Genomic DNA, 13343 nt, shown 5'->3' on the forward strand with positions numbered 1-13343 from the left:
GGCCACCTCGATTGCCTGATTAACGTCTAGTAAAATGTTGAACAAAACATATACTTAGAAATGGATTCAAAGATCATCGATCAACCAAACAAACGATTTGATAAAACATTTAATTAGGATGGTCTGAACAAACTTTAGCCAGTCATAAAATTGTTAGAAACCAATTATTTCAAAACGTTTCAGAGGTCAGCAATCAACCAAGCAATTTCTCTTAGTATTTGTTGAGACGGTTTGATAAAAAATAATTCGTCAAAGCGGTTCAAAGCATTTTTAGGCAGTTACAAGAGAAACTGTAAGAAAGGGTTGTCAACTTATCATAAATGCTTCTAGGTATGAAGTCACTTATACTAAAAGCATATATCTCGTGTTGCTCTTAATACCATTTTAAAGTGTATGATGGTTTTTACCCAAAAAAAGAAGAAGTGTATGATGGTTTTTTCACGGCCAAGCGGCATATAGAGAGCATAAAGTAATGTATCAGTCTTCTTATGTTGAATTGAGCAAATGCAGAGCGTCCATTGAACCGTATATGTAATTTTTGGCCTTCACTATTATGATAGACGACCACCTTGTATTTAGCCTCATTAGAAACTAGACCTAAACATAGTAAAACATGGTTGAAAAACCATTCATTTTTACTTGAATTCAAAATTGAAACTCCTTTTAAGTTTTATGGGCCACAAATGTATATATCCTAGTGGTTTATGTTAGTGTTGTCATTATTTCACAAACCACATTCAAACCCACATGTTAAAAAAACAATCTCGTGTTTTAGGATCTACTGTACTTTTTTGCGTTTTAAGTAAACTCAACTCATTTTAAGTGTCCAAGAATGTTCCATCAATCCACCCTAAATATTTCAAAAGCCTATTATAAGTAATTAAAGCCAACTCATTTAAGTGTCTAAGAATGTTGTTCGTTTTTTTGCGTTTTGAATTTCCAGCCATATATTCATTAAAAAAAATATCTATCTATTTTATTATATATGGGGAAAATATATTTGAATTGCCTATTTGATCAATAATTTTCAAAAGAAAAATAATGAAAAAACACTCAAAAGTATCCAAACATTTAGCATTTTTCTGAAATTATCTGAAGTTTCGCAAAATTAACATTTACCAACTTATCAAGAGTTTGAATAGTAATTCTATCTGAATTTTCCGAATCCATTTCATTATCCGATTTCTTTTCTTTAAAAATTATAATCATTTTAATATTCAAAATATAAATTTTTATTACTTTCTAATTATTTCTCATTTCGATTTTCTAATGAACATTCCTAGACCCTACTATATTTTTCTTACAAATTCTATTACTTACAATTTTTTTCATAACTTTTTTTCTTGTTTTCTTTAAGTTTGAGGGGAAACAAGTTTATTGTCTGAAATATCCAATTGAGGAAGAGAAAATTAAAACATATATATATATATATATATATTTCAAACAAATCCATGAAAAACTATATATAAGTAAAAATGATGTTGGATCATTTGAATAACTAACAAGTTCATGTAGTTTTATGATATTTATCAATAAGTTCGTTGTGAATATCGATCTATATTTGTAAGTTTGTAACTGTAGTGCTTTTTTGGTTTTGGCCATATGGTGTCTTATCTAAGCCATCATAGAATAATGTAACTGTAGTACTTTAAGTTAAAATTCGTATAGAAAGAATGGAAATCTAATATATATTAGTTGGAAAGGACTCTCCAGAAATTGGCACATTAACATTTAATCCTATATATTAAATGAAAATGTAATTTAATGAAAAAATCGAATTTGTTTTAATTTGATTGGTTTAAAAACGTCAATGATGATGTTTATTCCACGTCAAATGTGACATGGCAAGGTCGCTAGTTCTGCACAATTTTATTGAATGATGATGCTGATGTTTAATTTCTATCCAAATTTTTTATGATCTAAAATAATTAAAAAACGAGAAAATCACAAACGGATAAACACGCGGATCTTTATACCCGACCCGGCCCAATTCTCTGTTTTTAAGAACATTCTTTGGCCCTATACTTCCTATAAGCCCATTTTCAAATTTTTAAAATTTTCGTTTTTAAAACTATTTCTCGCTTATATAGAATATTTCGATATTAAATTCAATTTATTCAGTAAGATTTCGTATCTAAATTACCTCTCATCTATGGCAATTCAATTTCATTTGAATATTTGAATTTAAAAACATTTCCTGAACTATAGCTATTTCATCTAACTACAATACTAATATTCTCTAATTTGAATTTAATATTTTAGGGTTTATTCACCTCAATTGTTTTCCATATATATAGCATCATTCCAAAAGGCCGAAACAATACTATCATCTTCTCAAAATGTCTATAATACGCCTATCTGGAGCACTTATTGTTCCTTTTGCTAAATTAGATCCTACTACCATTCAGCAAGTTAGGGCTAAGATATGTTACATCTGGAAAGTGATTAACAAACATTCACGTTTTAGAGTCGAAATGATTTTAATTGATGAGGAGGTATGTCATTTATTAACTCTTAGTTTTTTATGCCATCTTGATTTTATATTTAAAATACAAAGTGATAAAAACTTCGACATAACGGGGATCAAGGATTCACGCTGCCAGCGATAAAGAAATATTCGAAAAACACAAGGGCCTTCTTATTGAAAGCAAAACTATTTCTATTACTTGCTTTTTATTAAGAGAGTACCACGATGTTTTTAGGGCTACTTCTTTGCCACTGAAGATTTATTTCTGCCGGACAACCGTTGCGTATAAGATTTATGATTTTCCAGCAATACTGCATGAAAAATATTTGACTGATTTCAAGCGTATCAAGGACGGCAAGGTGGACATAAATCTTCTTTTCGGTATGTTTTTTTATTGGTTAATTATATTAAACGTAACACGTTTAATTTTATTATTAATTTCTTGACGTTGTTATTGAAGATGTTATTGGACAAATTTTCACGGTGGGGAGTATTGAATTTGTTCAAATTAAAGGCAAAAGAATCGGTAAATTGTGGATTACACTAAGTGATACCAAGTAACTGTTGATATTTTTCTTATATTTTAAAAACATTTGTAAATTGCGTCGCTGATTTGTACTAAATGCTCAAGCGATGTTCATTTTAAATGTACTCTATGGGGAGAATATGCATTGATGACCGTTGAGTACATTAAACAACATCTGGAATCTGTCGTTGTCTGTCTGATGCGCTTTGTCCGTATTTAAGAGTTCAAATGTGAGTTCTCAATATATTATAGTCCACATAGTTGTATGTAAATGTTAACAAGTTATGCGAAATTTTGAAATTTGATTATGTTTTTTTAGGTGTTATTTTAATATCCAACTCTTTCAACTCCACTAAAATTATGTTTGATACTGACAACAAGATCATCAAAGACTTCAAAGATAAGTATGTTTTCGGTAATATATACACTTATCATATCTTGAAACAGTATTGTATTAACCATATATCCTTTTGAATTATAGATTGCCTAAAGACAACCAAGTAGTTGTTCACGCTGATCAGGGTTATTCGGATTTAACCATTACCGAGTGGGATCCTAGATCAGAGGTAATATGTTCTCCGTAATTGTATATAGTAATATACATCATGTTTTACAACAATTTTAAATTTGTGCTAAAATTAAAATTGTTTTTCAATTAATCTTTGATGCTTTCAGGACATTTGCAATACTTCATTTGGATCGTCACACCATGCAAACAATCAGATGAATAGTAACGGCATTAGTGAAGACGCCTCTGAGAAATCCATGAGTAACAAGCGTCCTAGGAAGTAATTCCATTAGAACATTAAAATCCTGGAATATCGAACAATTTGTCTCTGTCTGTAGTTGTTGAGTAATATCTGATTATCTTCTTAATGATGTTCTTGAATATTATGTATTCCTGCTTCAAATAATTATCCTTTAGAGGTTTTCTTCTACATGATGTTCAAAGTTGCAATTCTTCAAGATAATCCATTTTTATTGCCAATACGAACCTAATAACGAAATGTAGATTTTGAATCAACGAACATTTACAACGAATCACACAGCTGTTTATATTAAATGTAAATTTATAAGGTTGGTAATTATTGGAGTAAATAATGTCAAATGGAAATTTAATCTGGCTCAATCATATTCATCAATATATTTGAAAATGGAAATATGTGTACTTTATAAAGATACATACGTCTGTATCAGATATCACATATTATTAGCAATTAAGTATCGATTCTACCAAGATAGCAAAATGGGGATAACAATAAATATTTCGATTTAATGACTTTAGTAGTGTAATATACATTTATTCGTAAATTCACAGAATATTATATTATTGTTCATAAAAGGAAGGTAGATTCGTTATGAAAAATTAAATAAATTTAAACAACCGTAATTTGAATTCACAATACGTAGTCTTAGGAAACCAATTAATTTAAACAAGATCTTTTTATTGAAAAAGAATTACATAGACACAGGTGAAGTTCAAAAATGGCTTCTGAGGATAACTCATCTAACAAGGAGAACTCACCTCCACTCTTGAAACGTTAGTTCACATTTAATCATATGGCTGTTTATATGTCCGTTATATCTCAACTATTCCATGTCCAATCAGGTGGGAGACGTAGGTGTTCAAGTATTGGACAATCTTCTAATGAAACGCAAAGTGACAATGGAAAAAGTCAATGCATCCAACATGGAGATGATTCCCCACCTCTCCGAATACGTAAGTACTATTCCTGATACTCAACCTTTCGTAAGCATATTAACAAAATCTGTAATGTTTAGTACTTAATAATCTGGAAAATAAATATACTTATAACGTATCCTGTTCTGTAGGTGGTCAACCTAAGATTTCTCAAACCTCACCACCCTTACAAAAGTGTAATGTGTTATCAAGCTGAGTAGTTTTCTACATATATAAACAATATGTTTTCATTTCTATAATTATTTTGAACATATTAAAACCATAATTTACCGTATATATTGTCCAGGCGGTAGACGAAGGCAATTCCAAGACTCACCATCTGCTGATAACTCATCTACGATCACCCACACAAATCAACAAAATACCGATACATTATTCAATATAACAAACCAATCAGGTAGATTTCGTAATTATTTTTTGTTAATTTGTATGTGTGATCTCATATGAATATCAATTTCATAGCGTCTGTTCTCAATTTCTGTTTTTTAAATAACTTAGATGATTCCAGAAGTCCTTTGTCTGACGTCACAAATTATCAAGGTTTGTTATCAACTCTATGTACATTACAAATAGCTTTCAGCACACGTTAGTTTATTATATACTTTTCTTATCTTTTTCATTAACAGTTATGAGAAGACAAACAAGATCTCAAACAACCACTGAAAAAATAAAGGTTTACAAATGTATGGATCTGAGCCTAATGATTCCAGAGTACGACCACAGAACTCCAGATCGAATGTTATAAAAGAACATCCTCAAGGTATTACTATGATGTTGTCCACTTTTCAATATATAGGATTGTACATTATCCACTACATAAAATTGACCGCTATTGTTTCTATCTTATAGCTTATCAAAATAGATATGAGGCTCACAACAATGACGAAAATGATGACTATGATGAAAATATGACGAAGGTGAAAGTTCAGAAATTGCAATGGAAGTTGATAACAGCGATGCAGATGTAAATATACAACAGACAACCGTTCCTAATGTGTTTGGATCAATTTCAATTTGGAGTTCAACCAAATAGTAAGTACAAATAATAGACGCTTATAACTTTTTTTCATATATAACACTATAATTTGAATTATTTCTTGGCAGAATATTATGATGATGGAGATCCAAATTTTGAATGTGGACACTGTGGAGCTTATTTTTGGAATGGAGAGCGGATAGGAAAATCCAGGAGACAATTGATACCCATATTCACGCTTTGCTGTAAGCAGAGAAAAATTGTCCTCCCTAAACTTAGAAATCTTCCGATGGAGTTAATAGAATTGTTATGCAAAGGGGATGCGTTGAGTAAACATTTTCGTGAGTTCATCAGAGCATACAATATGATTTCTCTTTCACGCCATTAGGTGGAAGAATAGATTACGCCATTAACAATGGTCGTGGTCCATATGTCTTCAAAATGAATGGGGAGAATTATCATCAAATTGGTGATATGGTGCGAGACGTTGGAGAGATGCCTAAAATTTCCCAACTTTACATCCATGACACTCTTAATGAGCTATACAATAGAATAGCTGTTTAGGGGTACGTATTAAATTCATTTCCCAATACTTTATGTTTATCTAATTAAAGACATAATACATGCATACTTTTTTGAATAATATATATTTGTAATATTCTTAGGACTATGGGTGCGGAGACAGATAATTCAAGTATACTGTCTTGGAAATATTGAAGAAGATGCTTGACAAAATCAATCCATACGTCAAGGTATTTAGACAAGCTAGAGATAGATATGAGACTGATGGAGGGGTGACGTTCAAATTGAGGTTGATAGAAGGAAGATCGCTGATGGAAGAATTCATAATATTCCTACTTCGGAGGAAGTTGCAGCTTTGATACCAGGTGACTTTGTTTTGAATATGGAAACTAGAGACATCATTATTGAGTCCAGTACAGACGGAGGATTCCAAAGGATTAGTGAATTACATCCTGCATATCTTCCTCTCCAATATCCTTTATGGTTCCAATATGGCGAGGACGGTTTCCACCTGAAGATTCCAATTGCGTATGACGAAATTGAGGCTAGGAAACGTAAATCAGTAACAATGCGAGAGTTTTTTGCATTCCGTATTTGTGAGAGACGTGGTGAGGCTCCTACAATCAATCGATCAGGTAGACTTTTTCAACAGTTTCTTATGGATGTGTATACCATGATAGAGTCCAGTAGACTACATTATCTGTGGTTCAACCAGAAAAAGATTCGTTGTAATAACTATACAACTATAAAGAACGCATCTGAAGCGGGTGCCAAAAATCTTAGTTCAGAAGGTCCAAGAATTTATATGCCGGCGAGTTTTACCAATGGACCACGGTATATGAATCAGCACTATCTGGACGCTATGGCCATACGCAAATATTTTGGTTTTCCGGATTTGTTCATTACATTTACGTGTAATCCAAAATAGCCCGACATTACACGGTATCTCCAGAAATATAATCTGATAACAGAGGATAGGCCAGACATTATGTGCTGTGTTTTTAAGATGAAGCTGGATAATCTGATAACTGATCTAACGAAGAAAAAGACGCTATTTTTGGTCCAACAGCTGCCGGTATGTTTTATTGTTATAGTAATTCATTGGTGAAATTATGTCATTTAATTTATTCATCATAGTCATACCATGTTTTAACTTTACGATAATGTCTTTCAGTTTTGTACACGATAGAGTTCCAGGAGAGGGGTTTGCCACACGTCCATTTTTTGTTATTCCTGAAAGATAAGAATAAATAACGAACTACCGATGATATTGATAAGTACATCAGCGCTGAGATTCCCGACAAGACAACAGATCCAGACCTTTATAATATTGTTGGTGAAAATATGATGCATGGACCATGTGGAGCTGTTAAACCTGACAATGTTTGCATGGTGAACGGGAAGTGCTCAAAGAGTTTTCCAAGACCTTTCAATGATGAAACTTCGATGGATTCAAACGGCTTTCCATCATACCGGCGGCGCAGGGATAATAGGTTTTTCTCCAAAAATGGTATAAATCTTGACAATGGATATGTTGTTCCATACAATAGGGATCTTATGCTACGTTATCGTGCACATATAAATATTGAGTGGTGCACTCAAACGCGTGCTGTGAAATATCTTTTCAAATATATTCATAAGGGTCCTGACTATGTCTCTGCTGCTTTAGAAAAAGATGAGGAAGGAGTTGTGGATGAAATTAAGAATTATTATAACTGCAGGTATATTTGCAATAATCCTATATATTATATGGCCTATATGATTATAATATTTTTGAGACGTTTAAAACACTTTTTTTCCTAAAATGTAGATATGTCTCTGTTTGCGAAGCAACATGGAGAATTTTAGGTTTTCCAACTCATTATAGGAGTGTTTCGGTGGAAAAACTTTGCTTCTATCTCTCGAACCGTGAAGTTTATGTCCATGATGAAGACGAATCTCTTGAGTCTATTTTGAATCGGGTTGGTGTTAGTGTTTCAATGTTTCTAGGTTGGTTTGAAGCATGTAAAAAATATCCAGATGCGTGTAAGCTAACTTATGCAAAACTACCAATAGAATTTGTTTGGCATCTAAAGGATAGAGAGTGGAAGCCTCGAAAACGAAGCTTTGCTATTGGAAGGATTGCTCATATCCATCCAAACGGTGACGAGACGTACTATCTGAGGATGTTAATTAATATAGTCAGAGGTCCAAAATGTTATGATGATATTAAAACAGCTGATGGCGTTTTCTTTAATACTTTCAAAGAAGCATATGATGCGTTAAGATTGTTGGAGGATGACAAAAAATATATCGAAGGCATCAAAGAAGCTAGCATCTGGGCTTCAGGATGGTATTTCAGGCTTTTTTCAGTATAATGTTGCTATGTGATTGTTTAACACAACCTGGTGTAGTCTGGGAAGCAACTTGGGAGTATTTGACTGATGATATACTTTACAGACGTCGTCTTGAAAGCGGATATGAAGGTATAGAACAGTTGTAATTATTTAATCATGAAGCTTGCTCTACAAGATACAATTTCCAACTTGGTCATCATTCTTAAATATATCTTTGTGTGTTGTTATTGTTTCAGGTTTGAATCTATCGACCGAGCATATTAAAAATATAGCATTGCAAGAGATTCAAGATTTCTTAGAAAGCAGAAGACGTTCACTAAAGAAATGGGACTGTATGCCAAAACCGGATAATTTCATGGAGTACAACGGCAACCGATTGATTGATGATGAACTCAAATATAATGCTGAGGATCAAAGAAAAGAGAATGAGAGATTTTTGGCTATGATAACTGATGAGCAGAAATGTGTTTATGAAGAGATTTTGGATGCTGTTTTGAACAACAAAGGTGGTGTTTTCTTTGTATATGGTTTTGGAGGTACTGGTAAAACATTTCTTTGGAGTTGCCTTTCAACCGCTATTCGATCTAGAGGTAAGATAGTTATCAACAGTGCATCGAGTGAGATTGCTGCTCTGATGTTAGAAAGTGGTAGAACAGCACATGCGAAGTTCGGAATCCCAATAAATCTAGATGATTTTACACAATGCAATATGCCTTCTGGATCAGATCTTGCCAATTTGATGAAAATGGCTGACTTTATTGTATGGGATGAGGCTCCGATGATGAGCAAGTATTGTTTCAAAAACTTAGATAGAAGTCTAAATGATATCATCAGATTACCTGTGAGAAAACCATTTGGTGGGAAGGTGGTTGTTTTTGGAGGTGACTTCCGTCAGATACTTCCGGTAATTCCTCATGATGGCTCATACAATAATTGGAAAGTTTGATAATTAAGAGGTTATAATGGATAGTAGAATCTGGAAGTTATATATCCGACATTATCGAGGACCACATCTATTGCTGGAAACGGAGATAATTCAGTTTATGTAATTATTTACTTCATCAATTATACTGTTCTTGTCAGGGAATTTATGTCAGTTATTAATGATTATTTTTTTTGAGTACTATAAATAATATCAAACCACTAATTTTTTGCTGTCACGATGGGTATGAATATGATGGTTGACTTATTTTCTGACCCATATGTTAAAGCTACAAATACATTAATTTAATTATTATGTCAATTTCTTATTGATTTGTATTGTTTATGATTCTATTTTCTTTGTCGTGTTACATTTGCCTTATTTATTATGTATACTTGAACTCTATAACTGAAGAACAAATGACAATAAGTATATATGTATTGATCCTCCCTTTATTTTGTTTCCCATTTAAAATGTTGAAGGGTTGGAATCGTATAAACAAGACTAATAACAGTATATTTCGCAGTGAGAAGTATATAATTTCCATCTCTTTTGGTAATATTAAATATAATAAAATGAATTTGTTTAAATATATTTTAGAAACTCATAACTCTGATTGCCTTTCTCAAATAGTGGGGGTTCTTGAGTTGACATATATCTCTTCCATTAAATACTGCACCGTAAAACTTTATTTTCATTTATACAACTTACCTCTTTGCTTTTCCAATCAGCATTTATTTCTCATGTACCCAACTAACGCAACAGTTATTTACCTTTTACTAATTACCAAAATCGCAATCTTTCAAATTAACAACTCTAAGTTTATTCCATTCTTTCTATTCAACAACAGAGATCTCCTCCTTTTGTCGATCACAAAACTACAAACCAACAACTGCTAAACAAATCCCTATTCCAAAAAAAAATTGATGGCAACCTTTCTTAAACTTGATAAACTTTCCCTCAATGCTCCTCTCCCAACGATCATCGTTACAGTTATTCGACAATGGCAGGAATTCAACGTTGTCAAAGGGCGCTTTGAAACACACTTGATTCTTGGCGATGAGAATGTAAGTGTAGTTTACCATAACTTTTGTTAATACAAATTATTTTAGTCAGTCTAAGTTTATAATTTAGAAATTATGATATCGTTGGTATCTATTGTTAGGGTTATAAGGTTGAGGCGGCCATCGATTTGGATCTCATGCCCGTCCTCAATCAAATTTTTAAGGAAGGAGAGTGGAATGCGGTTTCCTTATTTCAAATCGTCCATGCGTCTGGCTCATTCAGGAATACTATCAACAACCATTTCATCATCATGCATGAACACACCGTTGTAACCAAAATCTTGGCCTGTAACCCTAAGCATATGATGGATTTCATCCCCTTCGAAAATATCATCAACCAGAAGATATGCTCTCAGTACTCTATCGGTTTGTATTCTGAACCATCATGATTTGTTAGAGGATAATGTTATCCCGTATAGTTTATTTAATAGAACGTATTATCGCAGACTTGATATGTGTTATTATCTTTGTTGGTGACTTGAAGAGTTTAGAAAATGATCCTGATGCTTTGGTACATGGACCATGGAGCAATTTGGAAATTGAAATAAGGGACATGAAGTAAGTAGTTAAGTTATTAGCAATATGACATAAGGAATATCAGTCACTGATGATATGTATATTTTATTTTCAAACAGTTTCAGGGAACTTACAGTTGAGCTGACTGGAAAAACAACAATGGAGTTTTGGAGAAAGTAGGAAGAAATTGGAACATATGAAACGGTGTTGACTCTTAGAATGTTTCGCGTTTTCTATGATTCTCAAAGTTAGTCATATTTACTTTACTGAATTAACGTCAATGGTACCTAATGTTTTAATGATCCTCATATGAAAAAATGATTAATATATAGGATTATATTTTATTATAGACGGCTTCTTCATCAGAAATGCTGGTGACCAATCTGAAGTACTTTTTAATCCACATATTAAAGAAGTTCTGATTTTCTAGATTGGTATAACACTATTCTAAGTAAACCTCTATTCAGTTTACATTGTATTTGTGGTTTATGTAATTGTATTCCTTCAATTTTTTCAGGTTACCATTTACTGATATCCATGAAGATCAAAGCTGGCCGTGAAATCCTACATCAACTCCGATTTTTTTTCATCTTAAACTCTATTATATCTGTTTCAATTCCCATATATTTGAGGATAATGTTGAACCTTTTTCTTTTTTTGTTGAATTTTTAGAGATTTGGTCTGTTTATGATTTTTATCTTATTTTTATGAACATTGCTTATAATTATGCTTTTTGAACTTCTCATAATATTTATTAACATACACTGACTATTTGCTATTAATTGTGTTATATCAATTTCTAAAGTTTGAGTAAACATGTACTTTTAATTTAGGTTCTTAATTTTTGGTTTAGAAAGATAATAATAGTATAAATTATAATGACTGTTAAATGGAAGATTACAATATATTCCATTTAACAAATCTATTGTTACCATAAACAGAAATGCAATTATAGAAGTTGATATATTGTATATATTATGTCCATTGTAATTTACCAAACCCGATATTTGATGATATAATGACCCAATATACGTTTTATTTAGAATTCATGGCTGGAAATATTTGGAACCCTAAATTATTGTCCTCTTGATAAGTTTCCAATATATATACAAACACTAACAACTTATTTAGTCTTCACATCTTATCGGAAAATGGAACCACTTGATTACATTGAAGACTTGAACAACATGTCAACTGAATGGTGTATCCGTGTGAAACTCGTGAGAAAGTGGTTTGAATATATACCACATCAGGGCGTAACATTAGAATTGGTTTTTGCTGATGCGAAGGTAAAATTTTATCCTTTATGGTATCACTAATAAATTACATTAATTCACATATATTATTTTCTCTACCAAAATATTCAAATTCTTTTATTTGAAAAGGACCATACAATACGCGCTCGGGTTAGACGACAATTTCATGATTTATTCGAACCTCTGGTAACGGAAGGTTCATGGTTTGATATTGAAGATTTTGTTGTCAAGAGGTTATGCAGAAATGAAAGCAGAGATTCGAACTGTTTTTTTAATCCAAATTATAATATCCACCTCCGTCAAAAAAATTCCATCTGTTCAAGGTTTGTTGTTTGTATTATTTTATATCGATTATAGAGATATACATATTTGGTATTAAATTTTATTCTACATTTTTTTTGCAGTTATCAGAACAGCAATTAATGGATTACGATGCTCCTACGAATAATTCATGTTAGTATACATAATAATTTCGTGTTTTAAATTTAATTGCATGTTTGATTTTTCCTTTCTGAATCAATAATAAATTTCTTACTAATGTCATTTCTCGATTCTCAGTTTATTGACTTAATGATACAAGAACTATGACATGTTCTTTATACCGAATTATCACAATTTTTTAAACAAGATACATCGTCACAATTATGGGTTCTTTCTGTAGTATATGTGATCTTCATAATTTTTTCACTTTTCATAAAACAGAAATAGGATATATACAACACTGAGCATAAAATATAGGTACATCATACCACACATTATAATTCGACCTAATACAATTAACACTATATCCAATAACATTAATAATTTATAAAACTGACCCGCACACTTCTAGCAATTAACACTATCTGCGATTTTTTGTTATTTTAGATAATTGCTGCGATGAGAAATAATAAATCTAACAATCCTACAAAATTGGAAAATCGTTATAGTTCAAATTAAAAAAACCCAGTTAAAATGTTTGTATTTCTTACACAATATTCGTTCTCATTCGAGGTAAATAACACTTTTAAACATAATTAGAGTTTTTCCTAAAAATTCCACTGAATAATAAAAAAA

Source organism: Eutrema salsugineum, unplaced genomic scaffold, assembly GCF_000478725.1.
Source record: "Eutrema salsugineum unplaced genomic scaffold, Eutsalg1_0 scaffold_17, whole genome shotgun sequence".
Lineage (NCBI taxonomy): Eukaryota > Viridiplantae > Streptophyta > Magnoliopsida > Brassicales > Brassicaceae > Eutrema > Eutrema salsugineum.